Genomic DNA, 16423 nt, shown 5'->3' with positions numbered 1-16423 from the left:
GTTTAGCTGAAGCTACTGTTTCTGTGTCCACGAGCATTGGGTGGGTTTTATGCTCCCTGAATAGCCCCAGTCTTTCCTTTAGAATCCAGTGGGAAAGTAGACACAGTTTGGAAAGCCTCAGGGGCAGCCTCACTTTCACACCTTGGGGCCCCTGGGACTTGTTTTTTTTTTTTTTTTTTTTTTTTTTTTTTTTTTTGACCCAGAGGTGGCAGACATTTTTAATTCCTTCCTTTCCAGGATAGGAGGGGCAGCATTTTTCTTAGTTCCTCTCCTGGCTTGGTAAACTGGTTTTCAGCAGAAACATAATGCATCCGCTGGAGTTGAGGTGTGAACTCAGCAACTGAGAGAGCGGCTGCTTTCCTTTCCGAGAACCAAAATAGCTTTCGCATAATGCTCTTGTTCTCAGGACAGACAGTTTTCACTTGTTCATCTGGTCTTCATCCAGCCCCATCTCTCTCCATGTCCTCTGAGATTCTGCCAAGTACAGAGTATGATCTTACTGAGACTTTTCCGGGCAGCTTTGGACAGACATCATTGTTCTCAGGGAAGACACTCTGCAAGGCTTCTTACTGAAGCCTTGTTTGAACAAAGAACCCACTTTGGCTCCCAGGGCCTGGGGTTCCACTTCCATTCAACCAGCACATTCCCTATCAGAAAAAAGCATCACTAAGCCAAACGCATCCAATCCAAGCCCAGACCCATTCCACATGTTAGAATGTGAATCTATTATCTGTAATAACCTTTTGAATCTTCATTTCTTATGGCTCCAAGAGTAATGGTGATTTTCCCCACTCAGTTCTTAACTAATGCCACATTTATTAGTGTGCCATTACTGGGGTAATAGCCGGTGGAAAAGAACGGAGGCATTTTATTTCTCATCTTTCACTCGCTCTCCTTGATGGCGAACACAGAGCTCAATTAAAAGAACATTTTTATGTGACACAGAGGACAATGGCGTCTGTAGGACGCCTTCAATGAACAAACAGCCCTTTCTAGTGACCTTCCCTTTCATCAGAAGACTCTTCCCCAAGACTCGTTTGCATTTTGTGATATTACACTTCTGGGAACTAATGCAACTTGGCCAGGAGTTTAGGCGGAATAGATTCAGCTTTAGTGAGTCCATCGCCAGGTACCGCTTTAGCAATATTCTGCTGTTGTCCAGTAAGTCATCACCATTGGTAGAGAAGGAGCAAGAGAGGGGAGCCCTCCGCCATACTTAGTCAAAGGCTTTTTTTTTAAAAAAGTGCCTCCTAAAGACCAAATAACAGTAATGAAAAATTTACAAAATGGATGCAAATGTCATCAGTTGCTATTCATGCTAGGCCGCTCCCTTCTGCACCAACTGCAGCCAAGGCTGGCTGTCTCTGGCTGCACAAACCCGGAGTAGAGGCAGATGGAGGGTCCTTTGCATGTTTGTTTTGTCCTGGCTTCTTTGAGAATACAGGAAACCTGATGGATAGAGAGGAACGAGGAAGGAATGGCTGGGGTGGCTTATGTGTAAGCATTAGCTTATCCTGATGCTCAGACTGGGAGGAAACTATCATGGCATTGACATACAGAGTCCCCTAAGGGCAAGTACAAGCCAAATGTCCAAGAGGCAGATTCCTAGAGAGGAATGGAATTGAGGAGGATTTGTGAACAAGCATGTATGTCTTAAAAGGAGATAGGTCTCCATCGCCTATGCGTTTTTCCATTCCCTAATATCGTTATCTCTGGATAAGTAACTTGACCTGAGTTAGAGAATCCTGATCAATAATAAAAGCTCCTAAGTTGCGGAGTGATTGTGTTAATTAAATACTGCATTAGTGTAAGAAACTAAGCCTTGGGTCTAGCATGTTGTAAGCATTTGATAAATGCCAGGGCCCGGCGTTATCATGACTGCCATTACAATAATGCATTCAAAGGAACATTACATCGTCGTGGACGTGAAGGAGAAAGGAGAGGAAGGATAAATATAATGGAGACAAAGAGCCCTGAGAGAGAAAAAAACCAGTCCATTTAAACAATATGGAAGTGACCCCATGAACATGATCAACACTGTGGCACTGGTCCAACCTCTTGATAGATTATTTTACTCATCCTGTTCCCCTGGACCTTAGAGGTCACATAGAAAAATAATTTTTAAGATGGTATTTCTGTCTCTCATATTCTATCTCCATCTCCAGAATCAATAGGGACTAAAGCACTAAGAGGTTCCAGGAAGTCTCATCTCCCAGCATCTCGAAGTCAACAGCCCGTCATTATGAGAATCGTGGTTGTATTGACATTCTAAGCAGTAAGAAACACTCAAAAGGGAAAGGACTTCCAGCCTTGCATTCATCACAGAGAGTGAAGGGAGGCTTCATATTCAGGCAACGGACATAATGAGCTAGAAGACTCAGCTTTGAAGAGAGAGAGAAAAGGATTCACTGTCAGTGGGAAACCATGCCTTTCCGAGGAAAATTCTATCACTTTATAACTCTCGGTTCTTTGTGTGTAAAGCAGAAGATATTAAGAAAGAGAAAACACAACCGTGGTGTCCTAGTTCCCGCTTCTCTTGTAGTGATAAGATACTCTGCAAAAGCAGCTCAGGACGAAGGGATTAACCATGGCTCGCGGATTCAGGACATAGTCCCTCTCGGCAGAGAAATCATGGCAACAGTGGCTTGCCAGAGTTGATCCCACCACCGTGTCCTCAGGTAGGAAGCAGGGCATGAAGAAGGCATGTTGCTCTTTCCTGTCCCCACCTTTACCATGCAGGATCCAGTGTCTGTGAAATGGTCCAACCCACAATTCAGCTAGGTCTTTTCTTCCCATATCAATTAATATAATAAACACATGCATGCACGCATGCACGCACGCATGAACGCATGCATCCACTCATGTACACACACACACACACACACGCACACACACACACACACGCACACACACACACACACGCACACACACACACACACACACGCACACACACACACACGCGCACACACACACACACACACACACACACACACACACACACACTTACAGGCTGCATCCTTCTCAGGGACTTTCATGACAATGCTGACAATTTACCCTGGCCATCACAAGCAGTCTCTGTGCCAGATAGAAATAAACCCTAACTCTCCTTTTATGGCCACATGTAGCTGCACGGGACGAGTTTGGGCAGAACATTTACACGAAGGAGCCCTGCTTTGTTCCACTTGCTGCTACGGAAATTACTGCAAACAGAGTGACTTTAAACATTGCGAATGTATTCTCTTGTAGTTGGAGAGGTTAGACATCTAAAATGAGGTCCACTCTCTGAGGTCAAGATGTTGGCAGGGCTACTCCCTCTGCAGGCCCCGGTCAGAATGTGTTTCTGTTTGTTTCCTTCATTCTGGTTGCCACCTGTATCCCTGCACAATGACCCCACCCCGAATTGTTCCGACCACTCCCTTCCACATTTGTGTGGCTGCTTCTGAAATTAAATTTCTTTCTGCAGCCCAATAAAGGTAATAATTGAGAATAAGTATTGCAATGAGATAATCCAAAAAAAAAAAATCTCCATAGATCAAGGTCCTTAATTTAATCACACATGCCTGTCCTGTTAGTCATATATAGTACATTCCTGTGGGGATTAGGCTGTGGCGTCTTGCTGAGCCACGATTCAGTCTAGCATATAGATAGTGCTCTATGTATTCACTTCCCTAGTGAAAGGAACACTGGGCAAACATGGGACCATGACCCAGGATTGTTGTAAAAATATAAAAATAAAAAAGGTGTGTTTGTCTTTTACCCCGCTAGGTCCGAACCGCTCGATATCTTGGCGAAAACACATCCCAGCTCCGCGGCGGCCAATTGTCTCCGGCCGCAGCACACATTCCTACACTCAAACCGTCACATAAAAGAACGCACAACACAATAATCTTAGATCCAATTGATAAGACATAATTGCCCACCTCAACATACAAAGCCCGGTACCATCCATCCCTTAGGAACATTAATAACAACCTGTAAATACACAGAACAGAATCTTAACATCACCTGCCATGGCTTCCCACCCTCTCTCCTTCTCCCTCTCTGTTCTAGTCTCCTCCTGTTCCTTCAAACTTCTCTTCCGCCCATCCTTCCTTCTCCTCCAATGACAGGCCTCCTTCTATCCTGTACCTGCCCCTCACCTGTACTTTACAAATTCAATGGGGAGGTGGTTCTGGTGAAGTCACCTGAGTTCTGAGTATGTGACTAGACAGCTGTCCTTGGGACATTAAAATTAGCATCAAAATACAGATAACTTCAGGACAAACCACAACACAGGATATCGGACTCTGTAGACACATGAACTGTGGAAGCATTATCCCATGTGCTGTTTAACTTCATAAAGACTTTGATGATTTAAAGAGCTTACACCATGGAAGGTGGATGTTATTAACTAGAAAATGATGATTCTCTTCCATAAAATATCCCAACAAAAGCCAGCACTTCATCTCCCAAACAGCCTTACCTCTGAGCTGGCTAATCTTTAGAGCGCATGGCAGTTGTGCCCCAAGTAAGGCCATCACCATAGTGAGGCTAATGCCTTGGCATGCTCTTGAAGACAAACACTGGCAGACATTTCATAACTAATCAAGAGTCAGAATTGAATTTCTCAGTAGAGGACAGCGTGATGGAGATTAAGATTCTTAAAATAGAAACTGTTAGGAAGGGAAACAAATGAGCAGCTGATGAAAGAAAACATAAACTACCAAGTTGGTGAACTCTGCTAACATTTGAAATTTCCAAGTACTGATTTCATATCTCTTGAGAGTTTAATTCCTGACATTCAGTGTCAGATTGACACAGAAAACAGAGTGTTTGGAAGTGTGAAGTTTTGGTTTTACTGGTCATCTCTTCCCTGAAATTTAGGGGATCTTCTGTTATTATATGTGTTTTCATATTGATTATCATTCAGTAATTTTGTTTGCCTTTTTCTTCTCTCTCTCTCTCTCTCTCTCTCTCTCTCTCTCTCTCTCTCTCTCTTCCCCCTTCCTCTTCCTATCCTCTCTCTCTACCCCCTTCTCCCTCTCCCTATCCTCTTTCTCCCCCCTTCTCCCTCTCCCTATCTCCCCTCTCTCTCTCACTGTCTTTCATTGTTTGTCTTCTATTTTCTTCCATTTTCTTTTCTTCTGCTTTTGTATTGTTATTTATTTGTTTTGTAAATATTGTATTTTACACTTTCAGGAATTTGCACTTTTGCCCAATGTCAGTGGTTCCAATCACAGGGGTTCTGCGGCCCCAGCCACTGTCCACTCTGAAGATTAAGAGCACCAGTGCTCAAAATGCTCCAGTACAGTGATGTGACTTGGCACACAGAGGGTGGCATCACTTTATAGAGTTCCACTGGGAATACAATTTGAAAGTCTTCTTTATGGGTAACCTTCTTTGGCTAGGAATTATTCTGAAATCACATTGTCACTTGACCCGTCCAGCAGGCCCAGTTATTCAGGATCCCGAAAAGGCACTACCTGAGTGTCAAGTGGGGGAGAAAAGGAGGAGACCAAGCAAGGTTCTGTTGTCAAGGTCTCGTTTATTGAGAGGAATGTACAGCATTTAAAGCTCTGAGGCAGGAATTGAAGTTTAGGGTGGGGAGTATTGGGAAGTGCCCAAGGATATAAGGTGAATCACTAAACTGCAAAATATCCTCCATAAACAAAGAGGCAACAGTCTTCCTGGGACATCTTCTTTGAAAAGGTCAAACCCTTCTCAGGAATCTGCTCAGGGACATCCCGTGTTTGTTCAGGCTGAAACATTCTGCGATTGCTCCCGGAATCTTCCTGGAAGAGGCTTTTGTCCAACAATCTCATAATCTTACAGCAGCCACCTTAGGGGTGAGCATCTGTGGCCATACAGCCCAGAGTCATGTAGCCACCTTGAGCTATGCAGTCACAAAGCGGCCAGGCCCAAATCCAATACGGCTCCCTACAGTCACTAAGTCAACAGTCACATATGATGAAAGATGATATGGAAGATGTCATACTTTCTTTGCCTTTGACTAACAAACATATTCAGTAATCTTTTATTTTATGCTTCAAGCTGACTGGTCTCCTACTTATCTAGATGAAGTAGCCATTCTTAACATTTTAGTAGTATCCTTTTCTGTTTTTCTCTCTGCCAATAATATATATATGTATAATATATATAATTAATAACTTTTACCCGACTTTACCACTTGGTGATGTCTCCTTGATACATATCCACCTTTACCATGAATGGTTAGATACTATGACTCTATATAAGTCATTATTTTGATGATTCAAGTAATTCACATTTTTAATTGATTAAGTACAATCGATTATTATTCTTGTGCATTTTTCTTTTCCCACCTTAGAGTTAATACTGAATTACAAATATAATGGCATTGCCCATTTCTGTTTGGTGAACACTGATGGACCCTACTACCAAAGACACGAGAACACAGCGTTTGATGTTTCCTGTTTTGCTGGCATTTCCTATTCCCCTATGATACCTACAGTTGCTAAGAATTATCTATCCCTGTGATTTAGGACAAGTATTTTTTGGGGGGAAACCCTTTCATCTAACATGGAAATTTACCCTCTTCTTTCTTCCTTTCTTATCTGGAAGTCCCTTCTGCATACATCTATCATGGCTCTTTTCACATGCATAGAATATATTCTGCACATTTGGCCCATGTAAAACTGCTAGTTCTTCAGGCATGGAGATCTCAAGAAATCATGCATGAAAGAACATGAGAATATTCTGAGCTCTGGGTTCCAACTATGTGGACTAAATATTTGGCTCTGTCATTTATTAGTTACACAAACTAATTATTCTATTTACATAATCTAATATCACACTAACACTCAGCATCTATTTCACAATGCAGGCATGAGAACTCACATAAAACAATGTGTACTTTGTGATAATAATAAATCCGTAGACAGTACTCCTTTTAAAAAAAAAGATCTATTTATTTACTTATTTTATTATTGTTGCTCTATTCAGACACAGCAGATGAGAACATCAGATCTCACTACAGATGGTTATGAGCTGCCACGTAGTTTCTGGGAATTGAACTCAGGACCTCTTGAAGAGCAGTCAGTGCTCTTAACCATTAAGCCATCTCTCCAGCACAGCAGTGCTCCTTGATAATCACTTTGTTCCAGGAATGACTCTGTTCCTAATTGGTGCCTTCTATAAGTATATCCTTGCAAGGAGTTAAGATTTTCACTTAGCACACAATTAGTTAATATGATGATTTGCAGGGCCTGGTTTATACATGTAGCATCTTCTCCTTTCTTCATGGTACCATTCTGTTCTGTCTCTCATCATCAAGGATTCAGACCCATTCCCCAGTTATCTGTTCATTTTTCATTCAATAAACCTTCAGGGTAGTATTTTATTCTTCATTCCGAGGGAGATAATTGTCCATTGGAAACAAGTATAAGAAAAACAAGAGCTCCAGAACCACTAGCTTACACAGTTTGGCCATGAAGTTGTATAAAGTCAATAGCAGGAGCAAGGTCTTTATAGTCTTCTTGTTCTTACGCAGTTCATTTCAATTGCTAAATCTCTGGTTAGTGTACCATAATAAATGCTAACATGATCCTTATGCATGCATTTCCTGGAGTTAGTATATATGCCTTTTATCTCTTTCCCCTTCCATCCCACTCTACTAGGCCACTCATTCTCTACTATTTGCATCACTACCTCATGGTAATTCAGAGCTCTGCCCTAGTTGGGAGCTTCAAGGTCTTATATTGAGTTTTCTTGAATCTTTCCTTGATGTTCATCCAAATTTCTGCCTCCATTCCAAAATTTAAAGCAGTTGAGGTCTTCTGTTCTCTATTTTGCATATTGATATGTAGGTCAGATTGTCTCCAATATGTGGTAAAGAAAGAATTGCCATGTCTTATGTATATTTTACTTCCAACCTGATCCCCTTGCAAGAAGGAGCCAGAGCTTCTACAAAAAAAAAAAGGTAGCTTGTTTCATATAGAAAGCCTACTCACTGTTGAGGATTTGACTACGTTAAAAACTTTTGAAATCTATAAAGAAAATCTTGTTGAAGACTCCACATAAGTGTTTTGTATATTGTTCTCAGTAAACCTCTAATTCCATAGCTGTCATAATCTTTGTATTATCTTTTTTCCAGATGTGAACACCTAGCTACAGAGATCTATTGACTCAAAGTCACACAACTATTAATGGGTAAAGACAGCATTTGAACCAAGTCACTCTGACTACAGAAATTGTCTCAGTCACAATTATATCTGAAAGAATACCAGGAAGGCAAGGCTGTTTGCCCAAGACTGTATCTTTCAGAGAAGTACACTGAGGTCAAGTAGTACTCTTTCAGTAAGAAAGAATTCAAGGTCTATCTTACCACAGGATGCTTTCCGGAGAAGGGAAAATAAAATCTGCCTCCAGTGGGACCCCAACATCAGAAAACCTGTACACAGTCATCAGTTACGGCTGACACTATAGCGGGAGATAAAATGTGCTCGCTCCGAAGGAACTTCGAATGTGAACTGTCAGTGATAAAAGACAGCTAACTGTGGCCACTGTCTGCATCAACTCTATGAGCGATCCTCTAAGCACTTGAGGACATTGCTGCAATATTGAACTCTGACCATATTTCAGCCTGTACTTTCTACTAGAGAAACAACCTGTCACTTCTACCAAGGTTCAATCTCAGAGTCCTGGAGAAGTCTTCCTTGGAAGATGTAGAGAAAAGGTTCCTGGCTAGATTGTTTTAAATTATTCTTCTGCTCTAAGGAAGGCAGAAAGGACTAGTCCTAACCCCAAGTTGACAAGAGAGCATTGGCAATGTGACGGCGAATGCAGTGATGGAAGCGATCTAGGACAAGCCACTCAGCACTGGTTTAGGAGGAGTGCCAGGGAGAGCATCCATGAGGGTCTCATTCTAAAGTTTGCTCCGCTGAGAAACCTGACTCTAAAAGGTCAGCTTAGATAGTCATAAAACTGTTCCAAGAGAATGTGACTTGCCTCAGATTATGGTGTTCTGGGAAGTAGATAGCAGGAGCCTTGGGAATGATCCACACCCATGAAGTGGCCTGCGTGCTAGAGCGCAACAAATCGTGTTGAAGAAGAGTAAATGTGAATTTACCTTTTTGTATAGCTTGTCACTGTCTCCAGTCCCCAGAGCACTCTGGACAGTGAATCCATAATTGCTGAACACAGTGAAAATAACCTGTAACCCTGCCGTGTAGGAAGCATCTGGATCCCCCCAGGCGGTAGCAGTGGACTGAAAAGGGCACATGTTACACTTCTGCCTTCTGTTATCCACTCTCCCGCCCCTGTAAAAGTCAAGGTGAACCAGGAAATGAGTCCAGGGCCAGCAAGGGTTAATGCCTTGTCTCTAATCTTAACAATTATATCACTGGCTTAGAGTAAGATTGGACAATTTAGAGTGAGACTTTCTTATCTTTTCCTTTTAAAAAATAAAATTAAATATACTTTTCATCTGTGCTTAGGAAGATCTGACATGGTAAGATGAGAAGAAACAGAATGGTAAGCAAAGCAGATATTTAGATGTAAATATAAAACCCCACACTTGTTCTGCATTCAAAAGGTAAAGGATGTGACAATCATTGCCCTGAAAGCAGCTATAGCTTGCTGCAGATTTCCCGTCTTCTCTGCCCATTTCCAGCGACAGAGCCATCATGAAGAAGGATGTTCAAAGACATCGCATCTATAACCTTTGCCAAAGGCACACACAATCTTTGGAAGGAAGACTTTTATTTTCCCTGTCACCTTTAATGCTGGATACACCGGCTGAAAGCTGAATTCCAAATATAAGGTCACTGCTCGGAGACTTCCTAAAGACAGAGAGCTTGAAAAGAAATTCGTTCTGAATGTCACTCTCGTCTCAGCTCACAGTTTCCTGATCCAACCAAGATACACTAATTGGCTTTGCTGTCAGCAGAAAAAAAAAAAGAATAAATAAAATCGTATTTACCAACATCCCTGAAGGAGGCAGTCATGCCCATAATGAGACTAGGTTTCGGCCGAAGATAATTAATTGAGATATAAACAGGAAATGTCCAATTCCTTTGTTCTTAAATTGTATGAAAACCATGTTCTTTGTCTGAAAAAAAAGAATACACTGTCGTCTGTGACATTCAAGGTTTCAAAAGGAAGCATTCAGACATTCAAAGTATGAGACTCCAATTCTGGAATTGTTTCCCCCATACTTTGAGAATTTAGCAGTTTTATTATTTTATAATGTATCCTACACAGATTTACTAAACAATTGCCTTTTACTTCTTGTGCTATCTATAACAAGGTCAAGTGTCTCAAGCTAGTGGACTGATGACTGCATCTATCTGGAAGATCGGTTTGACTTTACGTGAACAGAATGGTAAGGGGAAGAATAAAAACGAGCCTCCTGAAAGTGAAGATTTCACCATAATTTGGATGATTCCATCAAGTCATCCCCCATCCTTGTGAAGAAACTGGCTGGAATAAAAAAAAAACTTGCTAATTCCTTTTAATGAGGGTGGCCAGCAATTCCTGGTAGCATCTCTGAGACCTGTGCACCACCCCATAGTTTTCGTAGGAGGCCCCAGACCAGATCAACATCACCTGTACCTTATAAATACAGATCCACTGGCCAATTATCCAGCCATAATTCTGAAGGGAAAGTCCCAGCCGTTAGAGTTTTAACAACACAAGTACAGTAGGGTAAGTTCCTATGCAAAGTAGGGCCTGATATGATACTGACCCAGTCATCCGCCTACCTCTGATTTACTGTGAGTTCTATGTCCCTAAAGCAGGCTTAGTGAAGAGTTCTGTCTCCCTGGTTTAGCTTTACCTTAGGACTCAGAAAGAGGAAAGAGAAATCATGATCGTCATCATTGTGTTGATCACAATTTATGTAAACTCTCCATGCCACCCAACCCTGACTCCCACCTCATACAATCCATCCCAGGTGGTGTTGTAAGCACTCACTCTGTGACCAGTCAGAAAGTGTTGACTCTGTAATAGTGACTGGGGGTGGGGAGCCATTCATATGTTCAGTTATTAGTGAAGTAGCCCTAATCTGGTTGGCTTCAATGGATCAATGGAAACTGTCATCTGTTTCTTCTATTCTCCAGAGCTGGATTATTTTGCTGCTCTGATTTTATTTCCTCCTTAAAGAGCAGCAAACCAGTCTCAGTCTAAAACCAAACTGAGGGGAGAGGAAGGAAAAAGAATTTTTTTTTTAATTTTTTTCTTCCCCAACCACATTTAGCCCTAGACATCCTCTGGCCAGAGTCACTGGCATATATTAAAACATAACGCCAGACCTCTCTGGAGGAGTGAAAGAGACTCAGAATCCCTCACACCATTCAAAGCCTAAAGAAAGCATATTCAAATGGCATTCCCTCTGAGTAACATCATGGACAGATAATAGCTCAGTCAGCCGCCATGTAAAGCAACTTGGCTAAACTCTTCATTACCATTTGAAAGAATGAGATGCTTCAAAATTGCTTCAGGTCTTTTAAAAATCTCATCTTCCACTCCTGGCAGAGGTAAGATACACAGCAACCCAGAGTCACGCCTCAGCCCCAGATTCAAATAGTATTTCACGTGTCTCTCAGATCATCTGAGGCCGAGTGATCTAATTGTTCACGCTCAATTTATTTGTGCTCCTTGGTTGCACTCACATGGGCAGCGTGAACAGTCCAAAGGGAAGGGTAGCTCCCGTAAAAAGCATTCCAATTAGCAACTGGTAGTTACAGTAATTGAGGAATCAGCCTAAAGCTTACGGTATTGGTTCATGTTGATCCAATTGTGTGTGTGTGTGTGTGTGTGTGTGTGTGTGTGTGTGTGTGTGTGTGTGTGTGCGTGTGTATGCTGTGGAATTCTCCAATAGTTATACTGCCACAGGGATCTACCCAAGTAGCAGTATACACCTAATAATATTTCACACATCATCTTCGATTTGTGATCACATTTCCACGATGCCTGCACTTCTCAGCTCAGCCAAGACCAGGGATGCTGAGAATGCTGAGGTCAGACTTTCAGTGTGAAATCATAGGTATTTTCTTGTCTATAACTTTAGAATGAATAAATAACCATTCATGAGAACAGGGCTTAAAATACAGATATGACTTCGGCCTCAGACCAGGATTAAGACTTCCAATGTCATCACTGAGGTTCACAGAAGCATATAGAAAACCCATGTCTTGGGCTGCAACTGCCTTGGTAAACCTCTATCTTCAAAAATTATTTGCATTAAAGTTCATACCAGCAGAAAAATTACAGTTATGAAGTAGCAATGAAAACAGGTGTATGTTTGGGGGTTACCACAACTTGAGGAACTGTATTAAAGGGCTGCAGCATTGGGAAGGTTGAGAACCATTGATGTAGATACTCAGCACATACTATCTTCATCTTTAATGGAGAATGGAAAGGTTTAATACAGAATATCTACTGACCCCGTCAGTGACGGTCCTAGCTTCCTGGAGCCACCAGGGTGAAACCTTGCCACAAAGAATTCAGTCCTGAGGAAAAACCATCCAAGAAGGAACTCTTGAGTCTCCCTCTTTAAATGACTTGCATCTACAAATTGGAGAGTCCATCTCAGACAAAGTATGAGGTCTAACTTGTGTTAAGTGAGGTGCACAATTTTGATATCGCTTCAAGGTCTCTGATTATTCTGGTCTATTTCTAACATTATTGCTCCCTGCCCTGTTTCAGGGTCCATGTGCCCCACCCTTCCCTTGGGGATGCCTTCGGCTGGTCACACATCACCAGAGTTGATTCTCAGCTCCATTTTCCCTACTGATCCCAGGCTTTCTTCTGCTTGCAGTCCAACTCTCATACATAGATTTCCCCAGAAAACTCTTTTGTTTCACCCCTGCCCTCATTCCTCCTCTTCTTCCCTGATTCACAGCTTATGAGACAGACTGCTCAGGAAAGGGGTTAGTCCCAGGAGGAGAGCTGCCCTGCTACCTACTGGACAGCACCTGGTGATGAAAAGGTCCAGCTTTGTCTCCACCTTTGCCCCTGTCACTCACTTTGTGGGGAAAGACCTCCACCTATCATATGGATATTATTTCTCTTCGCTCATCATTTTCAAAGTGGCAATAACCCATCTCACTAGGATAGATAAGACTAAAGATGTGTGGACAGGAGTAGAAGGCGGGTGGGATGTGTGACATGGTCCTTCTGAACCTCAGCACTCTTCAGAGGGTAGAAAGCCAAGCTCAGCTGTCTCCGTCAGTGTAAGCTTAATAAATCAGGAGCTGGGAATAAATCAGCCAGTGCCTGGGGGAACTCTACCTAACACATATGCTTCTGAGCAAGCTCGAACTGTAGCCAATAATCACAAGGTGTGGTTTTGTTTGTTTGTTTGTTTTTGTTTTCACAAGAATCATCTTGCAGTCTTTGGATAAAGTTTAACATTTATTATTAACTCTATAATACTTAGATGGCATCTATACTATGCCAAGAGAATATTAAATATAATTCTGTTTATGGGTATATATGTGGAGGGCCGTCCTCACATTCTCCATTGTAAGATGGCGCCGATATCCAGCAGGATGCACCTAATAAAAGGGCAATACGCAAGCACCTGGTAAATTCCTCACTCAGGGGGACACGTATGCTGTGGTACGTCATCTGGCACATTTGGCAGCGACCAGCTGACCAGCCAGAGAGTGACACGTCCTAGGCGAGGATAGTTTCCTATATAAGGGATGGTCTTTCCCTCACTCGGGGTCTCCGTGTTATAAGCTTGTGCTCTCGCTCTCAAGATGCATTAAAGCTGTTTCTGCAAAAGGATCCTTTGTGTCCTGCGTCATTCTTGCTGGCGAGACATAGCGTGGGACATATATACAGCACATATACTGGCAGCAAGGAGGATACTCTTTAAAAATCAGCTGCTCCATTTGTCCTCTGACCCTAGGATTCATGATTCTTGGTGGAAGAGTAAGAATTTCCCAAGACAGAAATAGTATTGACAAAGCTCTAAGTTCTGTAGCTGGGTAGCTCATTTAGGACAATGCAAATTGGAACTCTAAGTAAGGCAAGAGCAGAAGCTGGAGAGAGCAGACTCTTCTCATGTAAAGCCTCGAACTCTTGCCAAGTCAGGAGTCTTATAATCCTGGTAAGAAGATGAACATAGATTAACCATAGCCTTTTATTCCATTTTGGATTAAAGCCCACAATTAACATTTTTTACATTCTTTAATGTCTACTTAAGTTTCAGAAGCAAGAGAAAGCAGACTCCATTCACTAGGAAAACACCAAGGACCCCCCTCCCCGAACTTCTCTATGCTGGACCAACCACCTCTTAGATCTACCTTGGGGTACTAAACACAGTGACAAGTTTTTATTTGTGACTGTTCTCCCTGCTGTGGTGGACGAACTCAAAGCAACTTGAGAGGAAGGGTTTGTTACAGCTTTCACTAGAAGGGTACAGTCCATCATTGCAAGGAAGGCATGACAGGAGCATGAGTCAGCTGATCACGTTGCATCCGCAGTCAGCAAGCAGAGAAAGTGGGATAAAATGCTTCCTCTCTGCCTGCTTTCTTTTTATTCAGTCAGTAATCTCAGTCAGTGATCTTAGCCAAAGAACTGGGGACACCCATATTCTGGGTAGGAATCCCTATCTCAGCTAATGAATCTCAAAATTCCTCACAGGCCCTGCTAGAAATAAGTCTTCCAGGTGAGGTCAGATGCTGTCAACTTGACCACTGATGTTAGTTATTACACATAGCTCATAACAAATTATCTAAAACTAGGCAAGCCAATGGATAGCAAAGACCGATTGAAAACACCCAACTGTGTCACCAGAGCACACACACAGCACTGTGCTGATGAAGAGTTCCTAATGGAGCTTGCTTCCCACACTTTCTCTGATCACAACTGGTGCATCTTTATTTTGGGGATAAAGTACATTTGTTATCTCATTATATTCATGTGCATATAGTTATAAAAATGATGTACCATTCCAATAGCTTTGTTTATGGTGGTATGCCAGGCAAATATTTTTATTTTCTAATGAGTACTTGGGTTTTATTAGCCAGCATTAAAAGTGGGGCAGAGTGATTGGAGATGTGAATCGAGATACTCACCAGCACAAGGAGATGAGACACAGATGCTAATGGAAGCTCTGGGGGTACTTTTCCAGGCTGTTGAATGTAATTTCTCACATCCCCAAATGGCTATAATAGGGAAACACCCTGAAAAGAATTCTCTAATGGCTGTGTGTATGCCGCAGAGGCTCATTGGGAAGTTAATGTGCTATGCAAAGCGGATATTCATTCATTCATTCATTTGGTATGGTGTAATGTATAAGACTGTTCATTAGACCTTTAGTGATTCTGTCGTCCTGTTCTGTTTCCGGTCTAGAAATTCTCACCTACACCAACATAGCTTCTGAACAGAGCTCAAAGCCAAGAGATCCCAATCCTCTCAGTGCCTCTGCAAAGCTTCCAGACACTTATCTTTATTCAATCTACAGATAGACTTCGGTTGGAATAACTATTGTATTCACTAACTCCGTGTTTACATCCTTATATATGCTACCGGCTTACCATTTCTTCAAAGTAGGTAGCATGTTCTATTCTCCATTCCATTTATTTTAAAGTCTCTCTCACATATACCTGTATAGGGAAAAAAAACTAACAAACCCTACCACCTCTTAACCTACCTTCTCTTTTGTGCTGGTACCTTGATACATATTCGTTGAATGAAGAGACAAGTAAACAAAGCATGAGTAAGATTTTGGTTGAGTTTGTAAATCCCACTTGATGTCTTCTTGCATTTTCAACGGGGGAATTCAGTCATTAGAGTTTTTGTGGCCTTAAATTTATTCATGATACTTATAGTATCAAAACACTGATAAGATACGTTCACTGATTTTCAAACTTACAACATTCCAGGAGAAAAGCTGGGAGAAAGCAAAGATCACGAAAACATAAATTAATGTTGCCTAAGCTAAAAGTACAAAAGTCAATGAAGGTAGCATGTTTAATTTTTTTAGAGTGTTCTTTGGCTACCCATAATTCCTGATGGATGAAGGATATTCAACTCAAAATCTCAGAACATCCACTCTGCTGCTGTGAATTTTTCTCATAGTTACTTCCAAATTCTGGCAGTAAGCTTATTTTACTGTTTGGAGATAATCGAGTCCAACACCGTCTCAACTAATAGCCTCCTTTGAAGTAGATGGCCAGGTTCTAATCAGTATCCAGTTCCAGAGCTCTACCATATAGGACATTATCTTCCCATTACTGGGGACACTAGAATAGAGAGTGCAGCTTCTACATAGGAGCTCTGCATAGGTCCAATCATCTGGAAAAAATGTCCTCAGCATGAAAGTGGGACCAAGGAGTAGCTAAAGTCTCCATAAAGAGCTTGTGTGATGCTGGACCCACTTCTTTCTTAGTTACTCTTTATTATAGACACCACATAGTCTCTTGCAGTAATTTGACACAGTGGCTACTATTGA

At 41.8% G+C, this 16423-nt stretch overlaps 1 long non-coding RNA gene across 4 annotated transcripts in view; it reads right to left on the bottom strand.

Moving 5' to 3' along the window:
- Positions 1-14372: 14372 nt before the first annotated feature.
- The window catches only part of LOC102553570 (uncharacterized), a 36791-nt gene continuing 34740 nt past the window's right edge, over positions 14373-16423 (bottom strand). For all 4 annotated transcript variants that reach the window (XR_001836165.3, XR_001836166.3, XR_005499728.2 and 1 more), the window contains one exon: positions 14373-15862. This is a non-coding gene — a long non-coding RNA (uncharacterized LOC102553570). The remainder of the gene's footprint in view (positions 15863-16423) is intronic.

This window comes from Rattus norvegicus, chromosome 1 (genome assembly GCF_036323735.1).
Source record: "Rattus norvegicus strain BN/NHsdMcwi chromosome 1, GRCr8, whole genome shotgun sequence".
Lineage (NCBI taxonomy): Eukaryota > Metazoa > Chordata > Mammalia > Rodentia > Muridae > Rattus > Rattus norvegicus.
This window is presented reverse-complemented; position numbering and strand designations above follow the sequence as displayed.